This window comes from Bos taurus, chromosome 12 (genome assembly GCF_002263795.3).
Source record: "Bos taurus isolate L1 Dominette 01449 registration number 42190680 breed Hereford chromosome 12, ARS-UCD2.0, whole genome shotgun sequence".
NCBI classification, from domain to species: Eukaryota; Metazoa; Chordata; class Mammalia; order Artiodactyla; family Bovidae; genus Bos; species Bos taurus.
This window is the reverse complement of record NC_037339.1, coordinates 7,500,169-7,521,698: the sequence shown is the minus strand read 5'-3', so window position 1 is coordinate 7,521,698 and position 21,530 is coordinate 7,500,169. Positions and strand designations below refer to the sequence as shown.

At 36.4% G+C, this 21,530-nt stretch overlaps 1 pseudogene; it reads right to left on the bottom strand.

The window, feature by feature from the left end:
• Positions 1-21,530, bottom strand: part of LOC112449025 (putative ATP-dependent RNA helicase Pl10) — a 112,465-nt pseudogene that overhangs the window by 13,306 nt on the left and 77,629 nt on the right.

The window sequence follows — 21,530 nt, the reverse complement described above, 5'->3', positions numbered from 1 at the left end:
TTCTTGCCACCTCTTCTGAATATCTTCTGCTTCTGTTAGGTCCATACCATTTCTGTCCTTTATCAAGCCCATCTTTGCATGAAATGTTCCCTTGGTATCTGTCCTTTTCTTGAAGAGATCTCTAGTCTTTCCCATTCTGTTTTTTTCCCTTGATTTCTTTGCATTGATCACTGAGGAAGGCTTTCTTATCTCTTCTTGCTAGTCTTTGGAACTCTGCATTCAGATGCTTATATCTTTCCTTTTCTCCTTGGCTTCTCTTCTTTTCACAGCTATTTGTAAGGCCTCCCCAGACAGCCATTTTGCTTCTTTGTATTTCTTTAGCTTCTGCCAAAAAAGATCTAATGAGTCTTTGGTCATATTTATGACTCTTGCTTAAAGAACAAGCTGGCAAGGCCAAGATTTCCTACACATCCTGTACAGTCAAGGCGATGCATATTTCTTTCAGTGTCATTCTTCTGGGGAGAAAGCAAATTAGCCAAGATGGAGAGTCAGGCTGTCTTCCCCCATGTTTTGTAAATAATGACTATGTAATAGCTGAGCGCACTTGTAGCACTGTGCATGCCCATCACAAGGTACTCAATGGTCAGGAGCTACTTTATGCTGTCCATATATATGGGCTCCACCCTAAAGTAGTGGCCTTTCTGTTGCATCACAGCTGTGTCTGCTGGGTCAGCCACAAGAGGAGAGAATACAGTGTGTATACTGCTACAGCTGCCACCTCAACTAGGTGAGAATGCTGTTATGGCTGCTGCACCAACCAGGAGAGAGGTTGCTTTATGCTACGGCTGCTGCATCAGCCAGGAGAGAATACGTGTGTCTGCAGTTCCTACAGCTCCTTGAGTCTTCTTCCAGCCTCTTAGATCACACCTTGCCCACCAGCGAGCAGTGCAAATAGTGTGAAAAAAAGAGAACTGGTGCTGTGAGGAGGATGAAGAGCGATACAATTCTGAAAATCAAAATTGGTAACTTGTTTCCCATTGAAAATGTCCAGTCCTCTCGCTGCTACTGCTCTGGTCACTAGAATTGGGCTTTTCCCTAAGAGGAATTTGTGAAGTTTTCTTCATCATCTCTTTAAGATCATTCTCCCTGGGTCCTGGTTCAAGCATATTATCCTTCATGGTGTAAAAAATTCTCCAGGGAATCTGTACCCTTTTGGGGCTCCACAAACACTATGGTCAAGAAATTCATTCCTGATGCATTTGCTTATCTTACTCTTTTGATGTGATGTTCTCAAAGGTAGCTTCCCTGGTGGCTCAGATGGTAAGGCATCTGTCTGCAATGCAGGAGACCCGGGTTTGATCCCTGTGTTGGGAAGATCTCCTGGAGAAGGAAACTCACTCCAGTATTCTTGCCTGGAGAATCCCATAGAGGGAGGAGCCTGGTGGGCTACAGTCCATGGGGTCGGGTCGCAAAGAGTCAGACATGACTGAGCAACTTCACTTTCACTTTCTCAAAGGTAGAGCTGACATTCCTACAACCAAAAAGATGTATTTGTGATTTCATCAAGAAATCATGAGCAAGCACTTGTATTTCCTTCGGGAAAGGAGCACTAAACATGTTTTGGTAAACTTCCTTCACTGACATACTATCTTGTTCAAATATTCTATATATCTGAGCTTTATATATCATATCAGTATCAGATTCACTTTACCCAATACCTGATATTTGTGGAACTTTAACCTTTTCTCTTTCCTTCATGTCTACCATGCCTCCAGGAGTAGCTAACATGTCCCATCCACATTCTAAGTATCAAACCTGATAACCACTATCAGCATCACCATAAATGATGTAAGGACTATCTTCAGACCATTATGAAAAATTTCTGGCTTCCTTATAGATGAGTACTGCCAAATTTCTCTTGTTGGTGCTAATACCAAGGAGACTGGATATTGTTGGCAGAGACCATACTTTACATTTTCCTTCCTGGCCCTCAAAAACTTTCCTTGACCATGTGAATAAATCTGATTCAAGATCAGCAAGAGGAATGCTGCAAGTTTTAGAAATGTTGTTTGAGTAGAAGACATCAAGTGCATGTTTTTGGTTTTTTTTTAATCTTTCATAAAATGAACAGCACAGTTTTGCAATGGAGCCAAGTGAGTATAACAACAAATAAAATTGATATTTCCTATAATAATTTCTCCTGTCTCAAGATCAACAAAACTTTCAATGGGTGGGAGACAACTTTTGCCTCAATTTAAAGGTCATATTAAAAATATTAACTTGGTGGAAATGTTTTTTTTTTATTTTATTTTATTTAACTTTACAATATTGTACTGGTTTTGCCATATATCAAGATGAATCTGCCACAGGTATACATGTGTTCCCCATACTGAACCCTTCTCCCTCCTCCCTCCCCATACCATCCCTCTGAGTCGTCCCAGTGCACCAGCCCCAAGCATCCAGTATCGTGCATCGAACCTGGACTGGCGACTCGTTTCATATATGATATTATACATATTTCAATGCCATTCTCCCAAATCATCCCACCCTCTCCCTCTCCCACAGAGTCCAAAAGACTGTTCTATACATCAGTGTCTCTTTTGCTGTCTTGTATACAGGGTTATTGTTACCATCTTTCTAAATTCCATATATATGTATTAGTATACTGTATTGGTGTTTTTCTTTTTGGCTTACTTCACTCTGTATAATAGGCTCCAGTTTCATCCACCTCATTAGAACTGATTCAAATGTATTCTTTTTAATGGCTGAGTAATACTCCATTGTGTATATGTACCACAGATTTCTTATCCATTCATCTGCTGATGGACATCTAGGTTGCTTCCATGTCCTGGCTATTATAAACAGTGCTGCAATGAACATTGGGGTACACGTGTCTCTTTCAGTTCTGGTTTCCTCAGTGTGTATGCCGAGCAGTGGGATTGCTGGATCATAAGGCAGTTCTATTTCCCGTTTTTTAAGGATTCTCCACACTGTTCTCCACAGTGGCTGTACTAGTTTGCATTCCCACCAACAGTGTAAGAGGGTTCCCTTTTCTCCACACCCTCTCCAGCATTTATTGCTTGTAGACTTTTGGATCGCAGCCATTCTGACTGGTGTGAAATGGTACCTCATAGTGGTTTTGATTTGCTTTTCTCTGATAATGAGTGATGTTGAGCATCTTTTCTTGTGTTTGTAGCTTTCTGTATGTCTTCTTTGGAGAAATATCTCTTTAGTTCTTTGGCCCATTTTTTGATTGGGTCATTTATTTTTCTGGAATTGAGCTGTAGGAGTTGCTTGTATATTTTTGAGATTAGTTGTTTGTCTCTTGCTTCATTTGCTATTATTTTCTCCCATTCTGAAGGCTGTCTTTTCACCTTGCTTATAGTTTCCTTTGCTGTGCAGAAGCTTTTAAGTTTAATTAGGTTCCATATGTTTATTTTTGCTTTTATTTCCAATATTCTGGGAGGTGGGTCATAGAGGATCCTGCTGTGGTGGAAATGGTTTTGACCAAACATCTTCATCTATTTGTCATTCCAGTGATTGTTTCCACCTTATTCAAATTTTTCAAAGCCACATCTGTCACCATGGCAACCACTTTTGTCATAGACACCCCCTTCCTTATCATCAAACTTTCCCTTTAGTCACTTCACAATCACTGAAGGATCTAGACTTGCCTCTTGAATACTGTGAAACTCAAAATACTGTCTGTGTCCTTATCTTTACTAGAACTCTCCCCTGAATTCTCTTTAGAGTGTGTAAGAACCTTGTTAGGCTCATGTTAGGTCCATGTCAAGATAATTTTGAGTGGTCAAACAGGAGACGGCAAGAGTGATCACGGACATTTTAGGAATCAGCGAACTGAAATGGAATGGAATGGGTGACTTTAATTCAGTTCACCATTACATCTACTACTGCAGGCAAGAATCCCTTAGAAGAAATGCAGGAACCTTCATAGTCAACAAAAGAGTCTGAAATGCAGTACTTGGGTGCAATCTCAAAAATGACAGAATGATTTCTGATCTTTTCCAAGGCAAGCCGTTCAGTAGCACAGTAATCCAAGTCTATGCCCCGATCAGTAATGCTGAAGAAGCTGAAGTTGAACAGTTCTGTGAAGACCTACAAGATCTTCTGGAACTAACACTAATGATTTTGAAGCTCAAGAAAATAAAGTCTATCACTGTTTCCATTGTTTCCTCATCTATTTGCCAGGAAGTGATTGGACCAGTTGCCATGATCTTAGTTCTTTTAATGTTGAGTTTTAAGCCAGCTTTTTCACTCTCTTCTTTCACTTCCATCAAGAGGCTCTTTAATTCTTCTTGCTTTTTGCCATAAGGGTGGTGTTATCTGCATATCTGAAGTTATTGATATTTCTCCCAGCAATCTTGATTCCAGCTTGTGCTTCATCCAGCTCAGCATTTTTCATGATGTAATCTGCATATAAGTTAAATAAGCAGGGTAATAATATACAGTCTTGACATATGCCTTTCCCAATTTGAAACCAGTCCATTGTTCCATGTGTGGTTTTATTTGGTGCCTCTTGACCTGCATACAGATTTCTTAGGAGGCAGGGAGAAGGTAGCCTGGTATTCTCATGTCTTTAATAATTTTACTCAGTTTATTGCAATTCATACAGTTAAAGGCTTTGGTTTAGTCAATAAAGCAGAAGTAGATGTTACAGAGTCAGATATGACTGAGTAACTGGACTGAACTGAATTGAACCCTGAACTGTCTTTACCATAGATTTGTTTACTAATTTCTTCATTCCTTGAGTGAGAAGAAATATAATACCCTTTGTGGTTCTACTTCCTTGACTGATATTATCTGTAGAATTCAGGTATGCACAAACTGCTGGCCCAGAGGAAGTGAATTTTCTACCATCACAGGATCCATCCATAAAGAGTACAGAGAATTTGGAATCTCCCTCTGCTGATGAGTATGTTTGATTAACAGTAAAGGTGCTCTCATTTGAGAACTGTGGCTCTCTAACATGTATAGCATTTTGTCCCCAAAAATAATGTCTCCAGATATATAACCATGCTTGAAAGAAATGTCTTGGAATAATTTACAATTCAAAAAAAAGATTATGACATTATCATTCAATGAATATAAGTATGGCTAAAAAAAGTATTTAATAAATGTGTAAGTTAATATTTTATAAATTTTCTAAATAAATTTTAAATTACTTAATCTAAAAAACCTCTTCAAATGTGTTTCATTGATAATTCTCTAATCACAGTATCATTTCTATTAAAGCATTATAAGGTATATTTCAGTCAGAAAGACTGAGATTTTATAATTTGTTTTTTTTTTTGTTTGTTTGTTTATTCTATTCTGAGCTCCAATATGACTTAATTATATATTCTTTGTGATAAGGAGTTAAGTTTTTGGCTGCTAGGCAAAGAACTGTGAATTTCTTAATGGTCTGAATGTAGCATAAAGCCATAATGTAATTGTGCAAAGTGGAAACTATAATTTTAGAGATTGGTTTGGATTTCAGTTTTGACTACAAATGGGTTTATGTTGAATATGACATGCAGTTAAAATTACTATAACTATGGACTTTGGAGTATATTATATAAATTAATTCACAGATAATGCTTCTTGACATGTTCAAGGTTAAATACTGACAAGTGCAGTGCAAACTCTTTACCCTCCTTTTAAGTATTGCAAATAAAATACAACGTGTGTAAATGCTACAGGTTAAAAAATTTCCAAAATTTTAAATCTATAAATATATTTTCTTTTGGTTTCAAAATGCAATGAAGAAAATCACAAGTCTAATACAAAAGACATTATTTTATTATCGATCTTTCTTGGATTATGAGCAGATGAAGTATAACCAGTACTTGGTGCTTTTTGTTCCTTTGAAATTGAAAAAGGATAATACCATTTAATTTTTAGAATGATCTGATTTTTCAAATTGTTAAAGACTTATAAAATACATATCCAGGCTATTACCTTCAGATCATATCAGATCAGTCGCTCAGTCGTGTCTGACTCTTTGCGACCCCATGAATCGCAGCATGCCAGGCCTCCCTGTCCATCACCAACTCCTGGAGTTCACTGAGACTCACATCCATCGAGTCAGTGATGCCATCCAGCCATCTCATCCTCTGTCGTCCCCTTCTCCTCCTGCCCCCAATCCCTCCCAGCATCAGAGTCTCTTCCAATGAGTCAACTCTTCGCATGACATGGCCAAAGTACTGGAGTTTCAGCTTCAGCATCATTCCCTCCAAAGAAATCCCAGGGCTGATCTCCTTCAGAATGGACTGGTTGGATCTCCTCGCAGTCCAAGGGACTCTCAAGAGTCTTCTCCAACACCACAGTTCAAAAACATCAGTTCTTCGGCACTCAGCCATCTTCACAGTCCAACTCTCACATCCATACATGACCACAGGAAAAACCATAGCCTTGACTAGATGAACTTTTGTTGGCAAAGTAATGTCTCTGCTTTTGAATATGCTATCTAGGTTGGTCATAACTTTCCTTCCAAGGAGTAAGCATCTTTTAATTTCATGGCTGCAGTCACCATCTGTAGTGATTTTGGAGCCCAGAAAAATAAAGTCTGACACTGTTTTCACTGTTTCCCCATCTATTTCCCATGAAGTGATGGGACCAGATGCCATGATCTTCATTTTCAGAATGTTGAGCTTTAAGCCAACTTTTTCCCTCTCCACTTTCACTTTCATCAAGAGGCTTTTGAGTTCCTCTTCACTTTCTGCCATAAGGGTGGTGTCATCTGCATATTTGAGCTTATTGATATTTCTCCCGGCAATCTTGATTCCAGTTTGTGTTTCTTCCAGTCCAGCGCTTCTCATGATGTACTCTGCATATAAGTTAAATAAGCAGGGTGACAATATGCAGCCTTAACGTACTCCTTTTCCTATTTGGAACCAGTCTGTTGTTCCATGTCCAGTTCTAACTGTTGCTTCCTGACCTGCATACAAATTTCTCAAGAGGCAGATCAGGTGGTCTGGTATTCCCATCTCTCTCAGAATTTTCCAGAGTTTATTGTGATCCACACTGTCAAAGGCTTTGGCATAGTCAATAAACCAGAAATAGATGTTTTTCTGGAACTCTTTTGCTTTTTCTATGATCCAGCGGATGTTTGCAATTTGATCTCTGGTTCCTCTGCCTTTTCTAAAACCAACTTGATCATCAGGAAGTTCACGGTTCACATATTGCTGAAGCCTGGCTTGGAGAATTTTGAGCATTACTTTACTAGCGTGTGAGATGAGTGCAATTGTGTGGTAGTTTGAGCATTCTTTGGCATTGCCTTTCTTTGGGATTGGAATGAAAACTGACCTTTTCCAGTCCTGTGGCCACTGCTGAGTTTTCCAAATGTGCTGGCATATTGACTGCAGCACTTTCACAGCATCATCTTTCAGGATTTGGAATAGCTCAACTGGAATTCCATCACCTCTACTAGCTTTGTTCGTAGTGATGCTTTCTAAGGCCCACTTGACTTCACATTCCAGGATGTCTGGCTTTAGGTCAGTGATCACACCATCGTGATTATCTGGGTCATGAAGATCTTTTTTGTACAGTTCTTCTGTGTATTCTTGCCATCTCTTTTTAATATCTTCTGCTTCTGTTAGGTCCATACCATTTCTGTCCTTTATCGAGCTCATCTTTGCATGAAATGTTCCTTTGGTATCTCTGATTTTCTTGAAGAGATCCCTAGTCTTTCCCATTCTGTTGTTTTCCTCTATTTCTTTGCATTGATCGCTGAAGAAGGCTTTCTTATCTCTTCTTGCTATTCTTTGGAACTCTGCATTCAGATGTTTTTATCTTTCCTTTTCTCCTTTGCTTTTCACTTCTCTTCTTTTCACAGCTATTTGTAAGAATAGAATTATATATAAGAATATAAGAATTCTTTATATATAAAGAAATAGGGATCAAGAAGTTAACTGACTTGCCAGTTCCAAGCTTGCAATATAGTAACAAATTTAATAGAATAAGTTCAGAAGCTTAATTCTTATGTCACTGAAACATTCTGTACAAGATACCACCTTTCCTTTTAAATTGACATTAGTTCACAATAAAGAGATGTTTTACATAGATGCTATTATTCCTTTAATGCAGCCTTCTCTTCTTACCATGATCACACCTTCTGGATTAACTGAGAAAATACAAGATTTCTTCTTTATATTCTGAGTACACAGCTTTCCCAGACTCCACCTTATATGAAATTTTCTACCTCTACCAAAACCGAATGAATAAGAGAAAATTAATTTCTTCTTTTTTCCAGTTATTCAGAAATTGCCCAGAAATAATTAAAGCAGAAGGTTTCATGAGAAGATGAGGCATATGTTTAAAAGTTTTGTGTTTTTGGGAATTTAAGCATTCTTGGTAAATAATATTTAAGTATGGGAATGTACACTATTTCAACATACAGATTTCCTCTGATGAAACAGAATTCCATGAACAGAGGAGTCTGGTGGGCTATAGTCCATGGGGTCACATAAAGTCAGACATATCTGAGGAACTAACACACACAGAATCTAAAACAAGAGGGGATATTTATGTATATATACATAAGTGATTCACTTTGCTGTACTGCAGAAACTTACACAACATTGTAAATCAACTATACTCCAGTAAAATTTAATTAAAATGTTCAGTTCAGTTCAGTTGCTCAGTCGTGTCCAACACTTTGCACCCCCATGAACCGCAGCATGCTAGGCCTCCCTGTCCATCACCAAATCCTGGAGTTCACCCATCCAACCATGGTGATACCATCCAACCATCTTATCCTCTGTTGTCCACTTCTCTTCCTTCCCTCAATCTTTTCGAGCATCAGAGTCTTTTCAAATGAGTCAGCTCTTTGCATCAGGTGGCCAAAGTATTGGAGTTTCAGCTTCAACTTCCGTCCTTCCAATGAACACCCAGGACTGATTTCCTTTAGGATGGACTGGTTGGATCTCCTTGCAGTCCAAGGAACTCTCAAGAGTCTTCTCCAACACCACAGTTCAAAAGCATCAATTCTTTGGTGCTCAGTATTCTTTATAGTCCAACTCTCCCATCCATACATGACTACTGGAAAAACCATAGTAATTGGATTATATATGGTAGTACATGTTTAAAAGACTATTTTCCCCTGATTTTGTATATGCTTCAATATAGCATGATTAAAAATGAATTATCAAAATATTTCATAAGAAAAATGTACTCTGGTAGCTACAGAAATTGGCAGATTAACAAATTATTTTTATAATCTTAGAAGAGAAGCTCAAATGAGATAAACTTCAATATGTACTTTAGCTTAATTTTACATTGAACAATGAACCCTAAGTGAAATATCAAAACATTTATCTTTATGATTATTTAATTGGATAGCAAACTTTCCCAAAGCTGTACAGTAAGGGATTTAATTCAGAGAGATTAGTGGTCCCTTGGTCCCTTGAATTGACTAGTTCATTTCCCAAACTTAGATGAAATTTATTTATAAGTCCTCAGGCTTTTATTGTTTAAATTATAAATATCCCCCAAAAAAGCTATTCCCCAAACTAAGTATATAAAAAAATAAATTAGCAGAAACAATACAAGTCTACACATACTTACATTTCTAATTCAGTGGATGATTAGGTACAGGTCCCCATATCTTCACTGAGGCTGAGGTGGATCAGTGAGGAAGTCTTGTAAAGATCTGCATCTTGACAAACTACCATAACTATTTCAAACTATTTTACTATTTTTATTCATAGCCCCATAATTGAAAGCTGTGCCACTAGATTCATATTTTTTAATTATGATTTTCAATCCCTTTAACTTTTTTCACTCCTACAAATAAAAGGAAATGATTTGATTTCCTAGATAATGGCTATGGTGAGTTACTTATATTATCATTATTATACTTATATTAACATTATTAAGATATAACAGATAGGTTTATGCTGGAGAACTCTTTGATATAAGTGATTCCAGGAAATATCTTACCCAGAGCATAGTCACATCCATCAGTTGACTAGCTTCGGAGGTATCATACTGAGATAGTTTTATCAAGTTTAGTTATCAAAAATAATACAGTAATGTAGGGTATTGTATTGTCTCTTAATTTGTCTATTTCCTTATGTTTGTCATCCTTTTATATTTTTTCCCAAGTTCCAGCTCTTTTGACTGATTAACTGTTTGATTAAGAAAGAAATCATCAAGCATTTATAAAACCTCAACTGTGTGCTACTCAATATGTTGATGGATTTTTCGAAACATCTCATTTTTTTCAGCTTTACAGTTTTGTGGACTGAAAAATCACTCATCATTTCAAATGAAGAACTTAAAGTTTAAAGAAATAAAGAGTGTTGTTCAAAGTCAAACACGATAAGTTTTAATTATGGTTTTACTCCAGACTTTCTGTCTATAAGTCAATCACATCATAGGCACCTATATTAACTTGGGTGCCTTGATAATTTTTTCATTTATTCTTTATTTCTATACAGCTATATAATCTGCTGTGATATTGCTTGGTTTTTAATTCCTTCTCTCCCCCTTCCTCTCTTCCTCTTTCTTTCTTCTTTTCAACACTACTGATATGATAATAAATTTATCTTCAAAATAAAAATCTTTGGCATGTGACCTTTGGTGAGCATTTAGTGATTTTTATAAGGGATTCTTGAAGCATATATAATAAATAAATATATATATATATATAAATAAATATATATATATATATATATCAATCACAGAAACCTCCTTTCTTGATGAGAAAATAAAATTCCAGAGTTATTTCTACTATCTTAATGTGATTTTTCTGTCTTCTGAGCATTTAACAGAAATATATTGGCTGAATTATATAAATTGCCTACAAGTGGAGTCAGTATTAATATGCAATTATTATAGGGTAGACAAATATTTTTAAAGTATTAATGGTATTTTTGAGGTCAGACAGAAAGTCTGAATGCCAGTTGCAAATGTAGTAAAGATTAAATTTATTTTCTAATCTGACAAAGGTCCATATAGTCAAAGCTATGGTTTTTTGAGTAGTCATGTATGGATGGGAGAGTTGGACTATAAGGAAAGCCTAGTGGCAAAGAATTGATGCTTTTGAACTGTGGTGTTGGAGAAGACTCTTGAGAGGCCCTTGGACTGCAAGGAGATCAAACCAATCAATCCTAAAGGAAATCAATCCTGAATATTCATTGGAAGGACTGATGCTGAAGCTCCAATACTTTGGCCACTTGATGTGAAGAACTGACTCATTTGAAAAGACCCTGATGCTGGGAAAGGTTGAAGGCAGAAAGAAAAGGGGATGACAGAGGATGAAATGGTAGCATGGCATCACCAGATTGATGCAAATGAGTTTGAGCAAGCTCCAGGAGCTGGTGATAGACAGGGAAGCCTGGTATGCTGCAGTCAGTGGGGTTGCAAAGAGTCGGACATGAATCAGCAACAAAACTGCACTGGATCTTTCTGTTAAGCACTCACTTATGTTTAATATTGATAAACAATTGTTTTAGATTTTCAGGATTCATGGATTATGTGCTAGCCTGAAAAAGACCATACTATTATGACAATTTACTTAAATTTATATAGATTATATACTGTCTTAGTTCCTGAGGTGCTATAACAAAATACCACAAACTAAGTAGCTTATATACAATAAATATTGATTTCTTACAGTTCTGAGATCAGTGTGCCATCATGTTAAGTGAAACTTTTCATTGGGTCCTCACATGGCAGAAAAAGAAAGAAAATGCTAGCTACTCAGTTGTGCCCTACTCTTTGCAACCCCATGGACTGCAGCTCACCAGGCTCCTCTGGCCTTGAGATTTTCTGGGCAAAAATACTGCAGTGAGTTTCCGTTTTCTTCTCAAGGGGATCTTCTTAACCCAGGGATTGAACCCAGGTTTCCTGCACTGAAGGCAGATTATTTACTGACTGAGCTATGAGGGAGGAAGAGTCCTTGTATTTCTCATAATGTTATTTTAAAAATTCAATCCAATTTACTAGATTTCCACCATCATGACTTAAACTCCTCCCAAAGATCCTACTACCATCACCTTTGAAAGTTAAGATTTCAACACATAAATTTTGATGGCACATAAGCATTCAGACCATAGCAAATAGGCTCAAAACAGCTAGAGGTTTTAAGATTTGAATTTTCATTTGGATTATACTTGGTTGCCTATAGGAAAGTTGTTCTGTTTTATTTTCCTTTTGGTATTTTAATTTAATATACTACCATACATTCTTGATATAATAGAACTACAATGTTCATAGCAACATTGTTATGAGATCAGTTAGTTTATATACATACCAGGATTTCAGCCATGTAGAAATTATTTATTCTTTTATAGCAAGATCAGGTTTTGCCTCTCTGTAACAATATGTGCTTCCCTTTTAAGCTCTAATGGAATCAGTTAATATTAAGTCTTTTAAAATGTAATTAGTAAATCCTAAGCACCTAAAATATAAATTTTGTCTGTCTTATTTGTGTTTAATCCCCATATACTGAGTAGATTTCTGGCACACAGTAAAATTTCAATGAAAATTTACTAAATAAATAATAATTCTGGAGTTTCCAGTTCTGCATGTAAGAAGTTTAGAAGCCAGCTCTTTGTTCTACAAGTAAAAGTTAAACAACTGAAAAATCTTCAATTCTTCTAAAATCTCCCAAAGAGATGAGGACACAGGCACAGTAATGCTTACAAGGGAGACCAGATGGACAAATACAGAGAATAGCAACTTACCAAAGCAGAAATGGGGTGAAACTAACATGGGAACCCGTGCCCAAGTAGGAAACCAGAACTGTATTTGCCATATTGCTGGAGGTTAGATATGGAAAGTTCTGAGAGTTAATATTGAATGGGGGAAAAGAAATATACCATGGCTTGCTCTCAGCTAAAACTAGTTCAGCAGAACCTAATCTGCCTGCAGAAGGGTTATCAAATCCTAATTAACTGGGAGAAAGTAAAAAAGCAAACAAACAACTCAAGACCATGGTAGCCAAACTCTCCCACCTAAGGGGAGTAGAAAAAAAAAAGAAAAAAAAAATTAAACATGAGAATTTTACAGTCCAGAGGCAGGGATGGTAAAATAAAGTCTGACACTGTTTCCACTGTTTCCCCATCTATTTCCCATGACGTGATGGGACCAGATGCCATGATCTTCATTTTCAGAATGTTGAGCTTTAAGCCAACTTTTTCACTCTCCTCTTTCACTCTCATCAAGAGGCTTTTTAGTTCCTCTTCACTTTCTGCCATAAGGGTGGTGTCATCTGCATATCTGAGGTTATTGATATTTCTCCTCACTAAAATACTGAGCCTTAATCTCAAGACTCAAAATGCTTCCCCTGTGCCCTCAGCAAAACATTAGAGAAGGCCAATTTACACAGTTCCTTTATCCAATCCATCCTGTCTGGCTATCAAGAAAAATTATAAGGTATAACAGAAGGTCTTTACCAATCAGTTGGCTCTTCACATCAGGTGGTCAAAGTACTGGAACTTAGCTTCAGGAACAATACTTCCTGAAAAACAGAACTTGAAGGGGCAGAATAAATCAGAATCAAACATAGCAAGGATGTTGAAATTATCCAAAGCATAATTTAAGACAACTGTGATTAATCCCCTTCATGGATCACAAAACCAAAGAGTGTCTCATAACTCAATGAGCTATGAGCCATGCTATGTAGGGCCACCTAAGACAGATGGGTCATACTGAGGAGTTCTGAAAAAAAAAAAAAAAAGTCTACTTCTGCTTTACTGACTACGCTAAAGCCTTTGACTCTGTGGATCACAACAAACTGTGGAAAGTTTTAAAGAGATGAGAAGACCAGACCACCTTACCTGTCTCCTGAGAAATCTGTATGTGGGTCAAGCAACAAAAGTTAGGATTGGACATGAGACACCTGACTGAGTCAGTATTAGGAAAGGAGTACTTCAAAGATGTATATTGTCACCCTGCTTATTTAACTTATATGCAGAGTTCATCATGCAAACGCTGGGATGGATGAATCAAAAACTGGAATCAAGTTTGTCAGGAGAAAGAGCAAAAACTTCAGATATGCAAATGACCACTCTAATAGTAGAAAGTGAGAAGGAACTGCATAGCCTCTTGATAGGAGTGAAGAGGAGAGTAAAAAAGCTGGCTTGAAACTCAACATTCAAAAAGGTGATTCATAAGGGAGATTTCATCTGCATATCTGAGGTTATTGACATTTGTCCCAGCAATCTTGATTTCAGCTTGTGCCTCATCCAGTCTGGCATTTCATGTGATGTACTCTGCATATAATTTAAACAAGCAGAGTGACAATACACAGTCTTGACATTCCCCTTTCCCAATTTTGAACCAGTTCATTGTTCCATGCTAACTGTTGGTTCTTGACTTGTGTGCAGGTTTCACTGAGGCAGGCAAAGTGGTCTGGTATTACTGTCTCTTTAAGAATTTTACAGTTTGTTGTGATCCATACAGTCAAAGGCTTTAGCATAGTCGATGAAGCAGATGTTTTTCTGGAATTCTCCTGATTTTCTATGATCCAATGAATGTAGGCAATGTGATCTCTGGATCATCTCTCTTTTCTAAATCCAGATTTAACATCTGGAAGTTCTCAGTTCATGTACTGTTGAAACCTAGCTTGAAGACTTTTGAGCATTACTTTTCTAGCACATGAAATGAGTGAAATTGTGCAGTAGTTTCAGCATTCTTTTGCATTGCTCTTTGCTGGAATTGGAATGAAAATTGTTCTTTTCCAATGCTGTGGCCACTGCTGAGTTTTCCAAATTTGCTGGAAAATTGAGTGTATAACTTTCACAGCGTCATCTTTCAAGATTTGAAATAGCTCAGCTGGAATTCTGTCAACTCCACTAGCTTTGTTCATAGTGATGCTTGCTAAGGCCCACCTGACTGCACTCAAAGATGTGCCGCTCTAGGTGGAGTGATCACACCATCGTGGTTATCTGGGTTATTAAGATCCTCCTCATATAAGTCTTCTGTGTATTCTTGCCACCTCTTTTTAATATCTTCTGCTTCTGTTAGGTCCATATCGAGACAAATATAGACAGCATATTAAAAAGCAGAGACTTTTCTTTGCTTGCAAATGATCATATAGTCAAAACTATGGTTTTCCCAGTAGTCATCTAAGGATGTGAGAGTTGGATCATAATGATGACTGAGTGTGGAAGAATATATGCTTGTGGTGTTGGAGAAGACTCTTGAGAGTCCCTTGGACTGCAAGGAGATCAAATCAGTCAATCCTAAAGGAAACCAGTCCTGAATATTCATTGGAACGACTAATGCTGAAGCTGAAGGTCCAAAACTTTGGCCACCTGATGTGAAGAGTCAACTTATTGGAAAATACCCTAATGCTGAGAAAGATTGAAGGCAAGATGAGAAGGGGGCAGCAGAGGATGAGAAGTTTAGATAGCATCACCGAATCGATAAACATAAATTTGAGCAAGATCCAGGAGATAAGGAAAACAGTGAAGTCTGGCATGCTGCAGTCCATGGAGTCCCAAAGAGTCAGGCAAACTTAGTGACTGAACAAGAACAAGAACAAATGATTAATATGCTAAATGTTCTCTTGGATAAAATAGATGTCATACAATAGCAGATAGGCAAGGTAAACAGAGAGATGGAAACTCAGAGATTAAAAAAAAAAAAAAAAGAAAGAAAGCTAGAAATAAAACTAGTACAACAGAAATGAGAAAAATATCTGATGACCTGACTAGTAGACTGGTCATAGCTGAGGAAAGAGTCTCTGAGCTTAGGGCTAGGGTATCTCAATAGAAACCTCCCAAATTGGAAAGCAAATAGAATAAAAACTTTCCAAAAAAAAAAAAAGAAAAGAACATTCAAGTACCGTGGAATAATAATAAAAGGTATATAATATGCATGATGTAAGTGTCAGGACAAAAAGAGAGAAAGAATATTTAAAAGACCAATGAACAGTAATATCTCCAGTATAATGTAAGATACCAAAGCATTAATTCAGAAAGCTCTAGAACATCAGGAGGATAAATGTCAAAAGAACATCCATGTAGGCATGCAATAATCAAATTACAAAAAAAAAAAAAATCAAAGATAATGATTCACAGAGTCTAACAAACATCTCACAAGGAAGATAAAGAGTTATGAAATAAGTATATGGAAAAATGCTCCACATCATGGATTAAAACAGCTTAAAATCTGGAACACTGACAAAAACAAATGCTGAGGAGAATGTGGAGATATGGTAGCCCTTGGTGGAAATGAAAAAAGGTTCAAATACTTTGGAAGAGAGTTTGACACTTTCTTATAAAAGTCAACAAGGTTTTACCATATAATTCAGCAATTGTGTTCTTTGATGTTTACCCAGAGAGTGTGAAAACGATGTCCACATAAAACCTGCATATGATGTTTACAACAGTTTATTCATATTTGCCAAAACTTAAAGCAATCAAGATGTCCTTCAGTGGATGAATGCATAAATAAATTGTAGTACATATAGATGAAGGAATTTTATTCAGTGCTAAAAGGAAATGAGCTTTCAAGTCACAAAAATTCAAGGATGAACTTAAATGCATATTACTAACCTAAAGAAGCCAATCTCAAAAGACTACAAACTATATGACATTCTGTAAAAGTAGAATTATGAACCCAGAAAAAGATCAGTGTTTGTCAAGATTCAGGGAGGAGTTGATGAGACAGGATGAATGGGCCAAGAACAGATGATATTTAGGGCAGTAAAAATACTCTGCATGATGTTAGGACGATGAATACATGTCATTATACATTGGTCCAAACCTTTAGAATATACAACATTGAATGAACACTAATGTAAACTATGGACTTTGGGGATTATGATATAGCAGTGTCAGTTTATCAACTGTAATAAATATAATAAATATATTACTCTGGTGGGATAAGTTGGTAATGGAGGTTAATATACATGTGTGAGGACAGAGGATATATGGGAAATCTCTGTGTCTTCCTATCAATTTTTCTGTGAACCTAAAACATTTTTTTTAAGTCCTTTAAAATAACAATCATAATACTTTTGAACTGTGTGAATTTCTTTCTGTATCCTACTGCTTACACTCAACAGATAATAATATTCACAGTAATTTAAAAGTGAATATGATGTTGTAAAAGCTAAAAAGATAAATTTGTTATGCTATCAGATTTAAGCAATTGAAATCAATTGTAAATAAATTCACTTCAGTAAAATATTTAGATATGCATTCAAAATTCACTTTTCCAAAATTATAGATTTATACATTTATAATTATCTCCACTTACAAACATCTGTATGTTTGTAAGATAGAAAAGCAAAAACGTATGAGATAAGATTTAAGCTGTGACTATATGTCCAAACCTTTTGTACCTACTTTCCATAGGAGACTGTGTCCTGCCCACCATATTGCAATGGATTCATTAAGTTGCTGGAACTCATATGTTTGGCCCAAAATATAACCAGCTTTCTTAGCTCCCAGATCAAAGATAAACAATGCCCTCTCTACGGAAGTAAACTTCTATATACTGATACCAGAGTACCAGACCACCTGACCTGCCCCCTGAGAAATCTGTATGCAGGTCAAGAAGCAACAGAACTGGACATGGAACAACAGATTGGTTCCAAAATGGGAAAGGAGTATGTCAAGACTATATGTTGTCACCCTGCTTATTTAACTTATATGCAGAGTACATCATGTGAAATGCCAGGGTGGATGAAGCACAAGCTGGAATCAAGATGGCAGGGAGAACTATCAATAAACTTAGATATGCAGATGACACCACCCTTACGGCAGAAAGCAAAGAACTAAAGAGCCTCTTGATAAAAGAGGAGAGTGAAACAGTTTGCTTAAAACTCATCATTCAGAAAGCTAAGATCATGGCATTCGGTCCCATCACGTAATGGCAAATAGATGGGGAAACAATGGAAACAATGAGAGACTTTATATTGGGGGGCTCCAAAATCATTGCAGATGTTGTCTGTGGCCGTAAAATTAAAAGACACTTGCTCCTTGGAAGAAAAGCTATGACCAACCTGCTGCTGCTGCTGCTAAGTCGCTTCAGTCATGTCCAACTCTGTGCAACCCCATAGACGGCAGCCCACCAGGCTCCCCCATCCCTGGGATTCTCTAGGCAAGAATACTGGAATGGGTTGCCATTTCCTTCTCCAATGCATGAAAGTGAAAAGTCAAGGTGATGTCACTCAGTCGTGTCCGACTCTTAGTGACCCCATGGAATGCAGCCTACCAGGCCCCTCCAACCTAGTTCAGTTAAGTTCAGTTCAGTCACTCAGTCGTGTCCTGCGACCAAACTAGACAGCATATTAAAAAGCAGAGACATTACTTTACCAAAAAATGTCCATCTAGTCAAAGCCATGGTTTTACCAGTAGTCATGTGTGGATGTGAGAGTTGGACTATAAGGAAAGCTGAGCACTGAAGAATTGATGCTTTTGAATGGCGGTGTTGGAGAAGATTTTTGAGAGTTCCTTGAATAGCAAGGAGATCCAACCAGTCCATCCTAAAGGAGATAATTCCTGAATATTCCTTGGAAGGACTGATGCTGAAGCTGAAACTCCAATACTTTGGCCACCTGATGCGAAGAACTGACTCATTGGAAGAGACCCTGATGATGGTAAAGTTGGAAGGCAGGAGGAGAAGGGGATGATAGAAGATGAGATGGTTGGATGGCATCACTGATGTGATGGACATGAGTTTGAGTAGCCTCTGGGAGTTGGTGATGGACAGGGATGGTTGGCATGCTTCAGTCCATGGGGTTGCAAAGAGTCAGACATAAATGAGTGCCTGAACTGAACTGAACTGAAATTTTAATTTTAACTGGATATGATTCTGGGGATTTACCTATGGGAAAACTTATACCTGAACATTTTATTTATGAACCCTGTTTCACCAGAGATTTCATTAACTAGTTGTTCCCTATCTGTCCATACTGTAAGCACTATATCCTGTATGTCAATACACCATAGACTCCATAGAGCAGATTTTAATACAGAATGAATATTTTTGGACTTTTGATACAAGAATAAAAAATTATGTTGAGATCCTGCCTGTAGGATGGGCTTTAGAATGGGTGCTTTGAGAATATGTCATTGTTTTTTATAGTAGCATTGCTGTATTAAAAATAACAAAATATTAAGTAGTGACAGGAACATAATTGGCATGGTTTAAATTACAGTATTTTTTGTGAGACTCTGGATTAATATACTCTGATTACATGTGGCATTTAATTAAATTATTTTATAAATTTCATTTAAATACTGCATTCTATAAATATCATTAACATAACACTTTCATTCAGATCACCAAATATTTGAGTGATATTTGAGAATTCTGATCATATGCAAAGCACTGGAGATTTTAAATGAACGCCATGTTATCTCTCTATTTTTTTCCTTTAGTTGCAGTAAATCTATAGGGGAAGACATGAGGATAAAATTATCATTTAATTTTGGTAAGTAAAATACTATATATTTGAATGTAGATTTTCAGTGGCAGAGAAAGTGATCAAAGCAGCACATATGGGAAAGGAGACATGGACAGAACATATCTGCAAAAGTATCTAGTACAGGATTCTTAATTGTCTTAATCTGAAATCTTGAGCAAATAGTTTTACAGTTGATCAAGTTCCTTTAATTGTTGAATAATTGACTGACATTTAAAACAGCTAATATTTCTTATCAAGCTTCACTTTATTAAAAAAAAAAACTACTCAAGCTTTTCTTAAGTGATTAGCCTCCAATTAAAATAAATAAATTTATAATAAAAAAAGAATATGGAGATCTTACCAAGTAAGAAATGAAGTCTTAGTGGTAGTATATAAAGAGAGCCCAGCATCAAAGAAACATATCACTGAATTCTACCCCCTGCTAGTTAATACATTCAGATCACAGTATTATTTTCTAAGATCCCAGAGGAAAAAGTAGTATAATTGTCTGAAACATGATGAAAAAATGGAAAAGATGATAGGTGCATTCAGCTACCTACATGAGGAAGACAACACTTTTTTTTTTTTTTTTAATTTCATTTATACTAGTTTCTGTTAAGGTAACAACTATCAAAAAGATAAAATACAAATGAGACATTTTGAAGTGTGATTTCACAATAAAAAATCAGATGACCATGCATTATAGTGATGCTTTTGCTTTTGATCTATTTGGGGGTGTTATAATATATGGCAGGGTCTGATGAGAGTAAAGGTGCTAAAGTATTTCCACTGAAGTAACTGAGATTACAGCGTGAAACTACAAAGTTTTCCCCACCACAAGTGAATTCTCTAATTTGTCTCTAATAATAAATTAAAATATATTTCTCCTCAAGGAATATCTCTTCTTTCTAAATTAAATTTCAAATGAATTTGTTGCAAGTTGATCTTTCTTTTACATTTACAAGCAAACATGGGAGAAGAGGGAATTCATGTAGTGTTAGGTATGCTCATAAACACATTCGGTTAATGTAGAAGGGAATTATTTATCTTTCCTGAAAGTTTTCAAAAACTAATACCCTAAGTAGCTAACCTTGTGTCAACAAGATGAAAATTGAATTGCACACAGAACCTGAGATGTATAAAATACATAAGTGCCATACAATCTACAGATTTCTGCACAAATATATTCTCTTCCAAGAAATGATTTTTGCAAGTCCTTGTTCTCCACTGATATTGCTAGATATTATGACGACATACGAGAAGGGTTATAAGATGTTAAGACATAGAGTTTCAGAAATACGTTTTTTTTTAAAACATCAATCAGTGAAAATATTGACTGCCCACTGTTTAAGAAAGTTAATCCTGAGGATATATAAACCATTAAACCTTGAAAAAAAATATGTCTAAAAAACTGTACTGCTACCCCCATGGGTAGCTATATTTTCCATCTGGGTGAATTGAGCTGTGCAAATTAGAGTGCAATCACAAACCAAGACCAAAATAAATCCAAGTCATGAGGGAAAAGTATCAAACAGGGAGGTTGAGAGAAAAGTAAAAAAGAACCCCTGTCTCTTTTTCCAACTGCTTTCCTATTAGGTTTTCAAAGAAATCTGTGTTGGGCGAGAAACACTTTTATTTTCAGAACCACAGACAGATTTTCTTATATATATGGGAAACAGTGGGGGGTAAAAAAAAAATGGCCTCAAGGTAGAATGAGCAAGTCAATAGTATCTGAAAAGATGCAATGAATTGGAAAGAATTGTCTATTCTTAAAGCATCTACAAACTTGAATAAGTTAAGTATATCTAAAGATAAATCATAATTCTTTCTACTTTGGAAATATTTATGAAAATCAAAACTATTTTATTTCATTTTATTTTAAACCTAGGTAAGAGTTACATTTCTTAGGATCATATTTTTGATTATCTATTATGGGTCATTATGTTACTTTCTACATTTACCCTATATGTGTGTAAATCACTCAGACATAAGATTTTAATACAGATGACAACATATATGCACTGAGAAAGAATAGGAATATTTACTACTAACATACTAAAACTTTCTACAGAGAAGATAGTTGACTCCCAAGCAGGTCCAAAAATGTTTTGAAAAAGGAGTAAATAAAGGTTGGCTTTGGTTTCTCCAGCATAAATCTCCTGAGAGTGCCCAAAGAGGGAGCACTCAGACTTTCTTACCAACCTGCACAGATCAGTTCAGT